This window comes from Cucurbita moschata, unplaced genomic scaffold (genome assembly GCF_002738365.1).
Source record: "Cucurbita moschata cultivar Rifu unplaced genomic scaffold, Cmos_1.0 Cmo_Scf00084, whole genome shotgun sequence".
In the NCBI taxonomy this organism is placed as follows: domain Eukaryota; kingdom Viridiplantae; phylum Streptophyta; class Magnoliopsida; order Cucurbitales; family Cucurbitaceae; genus Cucurbita; species Cucurbita moschata.
This window is the reverse complement of record NW_019268600.1, coordinates 595,360-606,371: the sequence shown is the minus strand read 5'-3', so window position 1 is coordinate 606,371 and position 11,012 is coordinate 595,360.

Here is an 11,012-nt window from a genome sequence, read left to right as displayed (position 1 = left end):
AAATTTTGAGTTGACTTGGACAGTTCAGTTGAACTGGCCATATCATCGTTTTCTTCCTCTGAACAGGAAGAAGATGCCCATTTTTCGCGTTGCCGCCATTTGAAACTCGGCCTGTAAAGCCACATTTACAGCGTTTCTCTCCTTGATTTCTTCGTGAAACTTAAAGATGGGTATTACAAGGAAGGGCTAGGGATTGATTTGATACCTTCTCGTTGATCGTAGCCTAAGATATTCGCTTCGAAAGTTCATCCAAAATCTGATTTATCGCTGGAGATAAAACAAAGGATTTCTTATTGGGTAGCCGATTCTAGGGGTTTCAAGGCCCTATTTCTTCATTGAACCTCTTCCATATCCTTTCTTCAGGCTAAAGGAATTGGTTTGGAGGAACGTCTTTGAGTGTAATTCTTATTCTATAAAAAAATTTAATGATTTGGGAAGTTTATAAAAATTAGAAAAAGTACCATTTTCTCAATATTTTTTCAATTTTACTTATTCTTTGCTTCTAGATACAACCTAGTAGGGATTATACACTGTCTCTTATTGGAGACCTTGAGTGTTGCAAATTCTCCTCTCCTTTGAAAACTTTCGGTCATCCAAAGTGCTTATTCTAAAATAGGTAAGGGTACAAGGTTCTTATTTGCCTTCTGTTTCCCAAGTGTCTTCTTCTACTCTATGATTCTTCCATAGGACCTTAACAAGAGAGATTTCCTTCATCAAGTTTACTCAACTTCTTCCTCTGAAGCTAGAGGAATCCTTAATTTAAAGGAAAAGAGATCGTAGATAGGAATTTTGACTCTTATCCCCAATTTAATTTTGAAACCTATTTCCTTCAATTTGGCACGCTCTCGAGGTTATTTTTCTTCGTGGTCTTCTATGGAAGCATTCCTTGGAGGTGTAGAAATTGATTGGAATCATTCTTGCTTGACGAGTCATCATGTATCCTCAGATTGGATTTTCAAGTTTTTCTTGAAGTTCTTCAATGGCGGATTGAATTGGGGGAATGGTTTCTGGGCACTTTCAGCCCTCTATTCCTTCATAGAACTTGTGGGTAATCTTGTTCAGAAACTGTAGGAATAAATTTGAAGAGAAATGGTGGACGATTGCTCTCGAATTTGGAAGAAATCTAAGAGTAGGAGACCCATAATCTAAACGCTTATTGCCTTCGATTGGGGGATCAACCTTTCTCGATTCTTATTCCGTATTGTTGCTCCTACTTCAGACTTTATAGGAGGATTTTAAACCGACATTGAGAGCTCCAGATTCTTCATTATTTAGAAGTTTGAAGAGAAATGGTGGAGGATTGCTCTCGAATTTAGAAGAAATCTGAGAGTAGGAGACCCACGATATAAACACTTATTGCCTTCAATTGGTGGATCGACCTTTCTCGATTCTTATTTCGTATTGTTGCTCCTACTTCCAATCTTATAGGATGAGGTTAAACTGACACTGAGAGCTCCAGAATCTTCGTTATTTAGAGATCGAACTTTCTGGATACTAGTCGTTGGATGTGATGACCCGTGCGTGTTCGTTCTAGATCATATCACATTTTAGAGGAGATCCGACGGTTGAGATTTCAGTTCGAAATATTTCGCTCGGATGGTCACGATAGATGCTTTGATTCGAATTAGAGTGGCATTTCTGTAATTATCCATTCTTCTAGGGGTATTTTGGTAATTTGCCACTTGTTAAATATTTTATTATTATTTTTCTTGAAAAATCCATAATTTTTCTACAAATTTCTTATTGCTTTTTTTTTTTTTATCATTTTTCCCTTTTTTTGAATCTTGAGATTCCTTCTAGATAACCAATTTCAAGTCTAGAAAGATTCTTGATAATTGATAAAATGACTTTTTTGCCCTTTTGATTTACTTTTTCCTTTCCAATCCTTTTCGAAAGGCCTTTAACTCCTTGAAATCACTCGTTAGGGTACATCAGTGACTTGACTAAGTTCTTTGTTCTTGCTTAATCCTTTAATTTTTTTCCTTTCTATCCTTTGGGTCTTTCACGAGTGGCTTATTCTTATGGGAGATAATTTCCTTCATTTTTGGGTGTTACATATACATACTCGTTACAAACACAAAATAAGAAGCAGACTCAAAAGAAGAACAAAAAATACTAGATTAAAAACAGAGTTTAGTCCATGGCCCACACTCCAAAGTCCCCTCTCATCCATGACCAACTCTTAGTTACTTGAAAAAAATCATAAACATGGAGTGAGTAGAACTTAGTAAGTAGCCTACTAGTAAGTTCTTAATCGCGACCTTTGATATTACTTCTTTTTATGTTTTCAGGATCTTATACTGATCTTGAAAACCTTCTCCTAAAATAACCTTCAATTATCTCCCCATGAACACAATTTTCTCCCCATCTATCTTTTTTTTTAACACTTTTGAGAGTTAAAGAGTAGTTTTGAAGTTTTTTTTTTTAAATTCAACCGTATTTTTTTTATAAAAAAATTATCAGTATTTTTTTTAGATAAAGTGCAAAGTTCAATGGTATTTTTATTAATTTAGATTATAATTTAAAAAAAAAATAGAAATTTTTTTGGATTAAGTTAATATTAATTTTATTAAAATACATAACACCACATCAAAATTAATTTAAAATTTTTTTGGATTAAGTTAATATTAATTTTATTAAAATACATAACACCACATCAAAATTAATTTATTGTTTTTTTGGATTAAGTTAATATTAATTTTATTAAAATACATAACACCACATCAAAATTAATTTATTGGGACCAAAATTAAAACTAAAAAATCAATTTATTTTAAACTAAAAAATTAATCAAAATTAATTTATTGGGACCAAAATTAAAACTAAAAAATCAATTTATTTTAAACTAAAAAATTAATTTATTTTAAAACTAAAAAGTATACTTCTTTGACTAAAACATCCCTTATCCCAACTATAAAAAATTTAATTCCAAGCTCTTTTCTAATAGACAAACGATTTATTAACCTCTTTTTGTAAGATTTCACTTTATCAATTTAAGTAGCGTTCAACTATAAATATCTAATTTTAAAGTATTACTCAGCAAAGTAAATCTATTGAAACTATCTATCAAAGGTGTTCCATAATGAGTTGGGGAGAAGTGTTTCTTTCAATTCTAATTTCAATTGAGGATGTCAATGACAAAAAAGTGCAAGAGGCTAGAAGGTTTGTAGTGGAAGAAAATAACAAGAGTCATGAACATCGTTTCGTTTACAAGCTGTATCATGTGTCTTATTCATAGTTACTTAAATCTCGTTGAATTGGTGCGTCTTTCACATCAGAGACATTTGTGCCTTAAACCGAGCTCTTTGCAATAGCGAACTTATTAAAAACTCTTTGCTTGCTGCAACATTTGCTTGACATAATTTGACCAAAGGACGGTATGGACGACCATAGCTCACTGTATTGGTCTCCAATCATGAAGTGTGATGTCGGATCTTTGTGCATACCATATTCATAAACTATAACATGGCAAGAAATTTTTTATGTTTTGACTGGGCATGCCATATTCTGTTGTTCTTATATATCTTTAGTTACGTGTGATTAAAGCAAAGAAGTATAGACATGGTTTCCAACCAACCCTTCCTTTACAGTTAGTTCGATGAATGGGATTTTGTTATCATTTTATCGTTAACCCTTCCATTCGATTTTGTGTTATGATATCATACAGGGAATGAGAAGCGACCTTACTTGGACAAAATTATATACCGTTTGATAATTATTGTTGATAACAAAGATAAATTGAATTATAAGCATTTAAGTTCAAAAGTAACAAATTACTTGTACACTTTTACTTATAATCTTCATATTCTTTATATTGCGATAAGGAACGGAGGGATAGAAAAGATACTCATAATATCATTGACCTTTAATCTTAAAAGTAACTTAAAATACTCTAATATTATGATTCAATCGCCTAGGCCAGAACTAAAAAAATAATATTTTTAAAAGATGGAAGAATTCATAAGCCAAACAAAATATGTATTCAAAGATGAAGAATTCACAACAACAATCACAAACAATATTAATTAGCATATTGTCTTTTGGTTTGTCACATTTTCAAACATGAACAAACCTCAATTTCGAGTCGGTGAGTATTATGGATCATAATCAACAGTACTTTGCAAGTAGCTTTGAGCATTCACAAAAGGTCGAAAGTTTAATTTCTTAAGAATGGTAACCAAATAACCAATGATTATTGTTGAATTTCCAAAAAAATACACCACAAATTTCATTTATAAATACAAATGGAACCATTTATATAAAACCCTGATTATATAATTGCATCTTCACTAACAAACCCACCTCGGAGTGATCATCTTCACCAGAGGCTGCAAATTAAGAAGCCTTCCAGGATTACTCAAAAGTGAACTTTTAAGACAAATGAAGATATATTTGAGCAAGAAAAATCATGTTACATGTGTCTGGGATACAACGGAGACACCATTGCAAGCAATCACTACCACCTGAAGTTTCTTTGATATTGTAGTTGGATCTATGAGACTCATCCCTCAGATGTGAAAGAGTAGTTATATCCAATACTCAGATGTGAAAGAGTAGTTATATCCAACATTCTTACTTGTGTGCCTCTTACAGTACTCTCAACAAATGGATCGCTCGATCTATTCTACTCTACTTTACTTCCTCTTGATAACGGTGTGGTATTGACACAACTCATGTTGCTGATAGTCATCACTTACATCCAAAACTAGAGTATAGCGGTCGACTATCGTCAAGGACTCATTCACCATTTCCATTCCTACCGACGGAAAAGTTTTATTACATTCATTTCTTTCTCCTTTCTAACTTCTTTGTTCTCACATTAAACTTTTTTTTATTTAAAAAAAAATAAAACGTGAAAAGGGAGAAAGAAGGAAGAAGAAAAAAGAAAACCCTTACTTTTGAAAACTTATCAAATACTATTTGACCGATTTAAAGAAAGCTTGAGAATAATTTATTCTCACGTCCCTCTTTGAAACTTGTTGGATATATATCCGTCCTTCACATGTTGTATCATAATCATATCATATCGTAAAAGCTTCGTGGTTATATCCTTCCCTAATTTATCATAGCCTTAACATCCTTAGACATATCATAGTTGTGTCGTTACCTGAACGTACCTTAGTCATAATATTACAGGAACATATTCTAACGCTATCGTTTTATCAATCTATCATAATCCTATCACTTTCTACCCATAGCCTAATCGTATTGTTTTATGAATCCATCGTGACCATATCGTTTTTATCAATATGTCATACCCATAGCACTTCGATACGTAACCAAACCATAACATTTCATGAACATGTCTTACTAGTATCGTTACATTACGTTTAGTGCATCCTTCTCGTATCCTATCTCAAATATACCATTGAACACATGGTACCGTACGTATTATCATACAATTCACATATTATAACATATCATAAGCATATCGATTCACAAACATTTCACACATATCAATATATATGACACTTGCAGAACCACGGGCACAGTCAACATCAAATATAACCATATGGATGGTAAGGCCACCTACTTGATTAGCTTAGGCTGGTGTCCCCAATTTATCCATAAGAAAGTTCGTTTTGTCCTTTGTATTAAAGTCAACCTATATGAACATGACATCAATTTCAATCATTTCTCTAAATTTTATGATGCTCTAGTGTTAGATTTCATGGGAATATTGCATGAGCAAAGTCTTGAAATGTCTATATATCAAAACTGTTTAACACTTTCCAAATTTTGATTTTTGGCTGTTTGTGTTTTTTTTTACTTGTGTTCCTAATCTTACTTCGGTGTGTTTGTTACATTTTTATTTTTTTTAATTATGTTAGCAATTAGCCAATTTAATCAATTCATGTTTTATGTTTATTTATTTATTTTTAATTATGTTAGTGGCTATTCATCGACTTTCTAAATTAAGGATTTTATTTTTTTGTTGGGTCAAAACATCCTAAAGCACAAAATTGAAGTTGTAGTTAGTCAATTATAATATTTGACGTGCTAGTTTTCAAACTACTTTAAATGGGTCTAAAGAAAGTATGAGAATAACTTAGTGTCACTAATCTGACACGTGTTGGGCATGTACTGAACACTTGTTAATACAATGGATACATTACAAATTTATAATCCATCGTATCAGACACTTGACTTTGAATATATTTTGAGAGTGAAACGTACCTTAAGCTTTTTTGTTAAGTATACAAATATATAAACTTATTTATATGAATTTATCTCTAATATAAAATTGATAAACTTTTTGAAATAATTCTTTTTAATTAATGTATCATTGTCACATCGGTGTCCTAGGTTTCTTAAGAATGACATGTTACTATTAGGAAAAGAAAAAGAAAATCGTAAATATCATAAGAATTGGGAGAAATCTCTCATCCAATTGAAGAATGACTAAATCAAATCTAATTCAAATAACTAGATCAAATCTAATCCAAATAACTCAATCAAATCTAATCCTAACAATCTCTCCCTTAAACTGAACACGAATAGTAATCAGTTTATATCTACGACCTCATACCAAACTTCCACTAGGTAACTTCATCAATTCTCATGTTTCATTTCTGTTTATTGCTCTAGATCCATGGCTTGCCTCCATTTCTCACTCTTCAATGCTTCTTTAAAGTTTACAAAGTTGGCATGTTCAGTAGGGGTAAACATGGCTGAGCTTCATCATCTTCTTTACAAAAAAAAACTTCTCCTATTGCATAGTCTCTCATCTAGACTGGTGGTCTCTTATTCCTCGCCTTATTCGAGCTAGGAGAGCTTGCTTCAGCCAAAGAGCCAGATGAAATGTTTTCCTCCGCAATATTTTCATCTGCTGCTTCTATATCATTATTTTCATCTACCGCTTCTATATCATAGAGTCTGTAAGCTTTTGACTCTTCACTAACTCCCAGCAAAACACAACTCAAACTATTATTATCTAGCTTAGTTCTCTAAGTTGCCTCCTCTTTTTGTCTCTGAATCAACTCGAGCTCACAATATTGTTCTTCTTCCTTCTACTGCAACTCCAGAACTAATCGTTGCTGTGCTTTTTCTACCCTTCTTCTATTCTCTTCCAGCATTTTATCTAGCTCTTCTCTCTCTTTTCGTGCTTGTTATTCTTTTTGTCTTGTAGCAGTAAGAGCGGCTTCTTTCTCTTTCTCAAGCTGCACATCAACATCATCAAACAACTTCGTGCGACCTTCCTCTATTCATCCCTGTATTTCTAATTTAGTCTCTTCAGAGTTTAGCCTTTCTTCAACCTTCTTCTGAATTAGTTTTTCCATCCTCCTAGCTGCATCTTCTTCTAACTTCTTCAACTCTGCTTCACGCCTTTTCTTCTCTTCTTCCTCTTTCTTAACCTTCTCTATGGAATGATTTCAATCAGTTGATGCACAACTAGGACTGGAACTGTACGATTTGGGGAAAGGAGATAACGAGGAAGACCTACTTCTGCATTGACAACTGAGGGAACTTGAACGGCTGCTTCTCTAGGAATTGGTAGTGGAATGATAGGGGGAAGAACTTGGGTCCCTTCTGTTAGGTTATGGAGTCTCATGCTTATTTATAGCTTGGTCAACAGTTATATCCGGTAAAGCTATATTTGGTAAAGCTATATCCGATAAAACTATATAGGGTAAATAACTATATATAATAGATGATTAAATCGGGTAAAGATATATATAGTAGATGATTAAATCTGGTAAAGCTATATACAGTAAATTGAACTATATATATATCCCGTCCGGTAGAGCTTTGAGATGTACTTTATTTTCTCTATAATTCTCTCTTACTGTACAAACATGAAATCATCATTAGAAAAATTCTTTTAGCCAGAGTTCTCCTTGCACTTTTCTCTATCATTTTCTTTGTGTTCATCTAGATCGAGCATGTGCGTTGTTGTGCGATCCTAACACCTTCAGCTTCTCTGACTATGGCGAGAGGAATTGGAGCGGTGAGTGTACGACAGAGACCTTGAACCACTTCTCCCCATAAGTTTCAATTGAGTTTGAACGGCTGCTACAGGCTAAGATATACCATGCAATACGAACATTCGATTCAAAGACATCTTTGTCTCCATGATTAAGCCTCTCTTAGGATGAAACATCTTGCATGTTTCATTTTGAAACAAAAAGGTAACCCCCTTTGCTTGCAATTTACCACTACTCAACAAATTGTTCCTCAGGTCTGGCACATAAAACACTCCTGTGATTATCATTATGATTCCATTCACTTCCAGTCGTACATTACCCTTTCCGGTTACAACCATGCTTGAGTTGTTGCCCAGCTTCCCTGAATCTTTGAAACTTCCATCAAAATCTAAAAAATATTCCTTCTTCCCACACATATGATTGCTACATCCCGAGTCAAGGAACCACATATCTTCAATATTGGCCTTATTCATATTCACGTAAGCCATCAGCGACATCTCTTCTCGATTCTTTGCATAGTTTGTCTCCTTGTCCTTGCTTTGGCATTCCCATTGAAAATGTCCTAGCTTGTGACAGTTATAGCACTCCACTGTGGCCTTGTTGAAGGTTTGTCTGCCTCGTCTAGTATTGCTTTGACATTTCCATTGAAAATGTCCTAGCTTGTGACAGTTATAGCACTCCACTATGACCTTGTTGAAGGTTTGTTTGCCTCGTCCCCTTCCTCTGTCTCTAAAACTTCCACGACCTTGGCTCCTTCCTCCAGCAAACTGCACAAGTGGACTCTCCATCGACATACTTTTATTATGACACACGTAGAAGACTGCTGCTTCTAGTTTTAACTAGTTTAGGGCATGACTCTAATACCAAAATGTTAGGAACAGACAAAGAAAACTAGAAAGATCAGAAGAATTGGGAGAAATCTCTCATCCAATTGAAGAATGACTAAATCAAATCTAATTCAAATAACTAGATCAAATCCAATCCAAATAACTCAATCAAATCTAATCCCAACAGTTACCATATCTATTTGGTATCATATTTATGTCTCGTATCTATATCTCATTTTTATTTTTGTGACTCTAAGATATTTTGCTTTTATAAATAGATATCTTCACGAAAATAAGTTTAATTTATGTTGAGATGGAGAATAAAAATTGACACTTAAAGGACGTTGATACTTAGGACTTTGATTCCTCTTAGTGTGAAGCTTGCATCTTGCAATTACTTGGGTAGAGAATGTGTTTCACTGAAAATTCACTCAAGAGAAAATAATCAAATAACGAACCATATTTGAGAGAGGATAACTTTTTTTTTTTTTTTTAACCTTTGAGAAATAAGGAAGAATAAAAATCAAAACATGGCATGACATCTTCTTGAATCTTTGTTTTGTTCTCCTCAATGTATATATATATATATATAAAAAATTATATACTTTTAGATATAATTTAAGATTACCTATTTAATAAAACTCCGTCGAAACTTCTACTCATAAATTTAATTATTATTTGTATACAATTGTTAATATGTAAGAAAATACACGTTCAAAATATTTATACTATTGGTAATACACTAGTCTCGGTTGTTTGACTAAAACAATGCAACCATTGTCCAAATTAAAGAATTTGATTCAAAGCTATCTCCTAATAGAGGGAGGCTCAATTAGATTCTGTTGTAAGATTCGACCCTATCAATTTGAATAGCATTCTCCAAATATAAATATTGAACTCCAAAGTATTCACGAGCAAAGTAAGTTTGTTGAAACTATCTATAAAAGTGTTCTAAAGTTAGTCGTGGAGAAGATTTGCCTTAAAATCTAGTTCCAATTAAGGATGTCAATGATCAAGAAGTGCAAGCTGTTGGAAGGTTTTCCGTGGAAAATTTCAAAGGTGGTAGATATAGTTGAATTTACAAGTGTGTGGTGAATGGTCTTTTCAGTCCCATATAGGCTTTGACCCCAAATTTTATATTATTGTGATAGAAGCTATAAATGACAATAATATTCATTGGTCAGATATTGCAATTATGAAGAAGTTCCGTCATATGCATTGGCCGCGATCCTATAAGCTGTTATCTTTTGAGGAATTCATCAAATTCCCTCCCCACAAGTAGCAGTATAACTACTAGATTGCTTTCTTTACTTACAATAAGTCCTCTCTCTATATGTGCTTGTGAGACATTACTCTCTTTTATCTATAAAAATGGCATAGCCATAATGATATAATAATCCTTATATAAGTATCTCTATATGTGCTTGTGAGACATTACTCTCTTTTATCTATAAAAATGGCATAGCCATAATGATATAATAATCCTTATATAAGTATCTCTATATGTGCTTGTGAGACATTACTCTCTTTTATCTATAAAAATGGCATAGCCATAATGATATAATAATCCTTATATAAGTATCTCTATATGTGCTTGTGAGACATTACTCTCTTTTATCTATAAAAATGGCTACATAATGATATAATAATCCTTATATAAGTATCTCTATATGTGCTTGTGAGACATTACTCTCTTTTATCTATAAAAATGGCATAGCCATAATGATATAATAATCCTTATATAAGTATCTCTATATGTGCTTGTGAGACATTACTCTCTTTTATCTATAAAAATGGCATAGCCATAATGATATAATAATCCTTATATAAGTATCTTTTCTTTTTCTCTCTTACCGACCTTATACAGAACATGTTAAATTAACTCATACTTCAAAAAATAATTTCTCTCTTTTGGAGATGCAGGATATCGATCCCCGTATCTCTCGCATGCTAAACGAGTGCTCTACCATTTGAGCTACATCCCCACAATTTTTACATCACAAAACCCTAAATTTTCCGTCATCAATAATAGTGAAAATAAAGAAATATTGCTACCGAACATGTCATGAATAAGAAAAAATTGAAAAGAAATAATATATTTAATAATAGATAGTCTTATTTTTTGAGATACAGGGTATCGATCCCCATACCTCTGGCATGCAAAGTGTCACGGTCATACATCTTTGGCCGTGCGGCGTCGTGATCTTGACACACTCACGACTAGCCTTGAGGGGAATCAAGCCCCATATATATTTTTCGG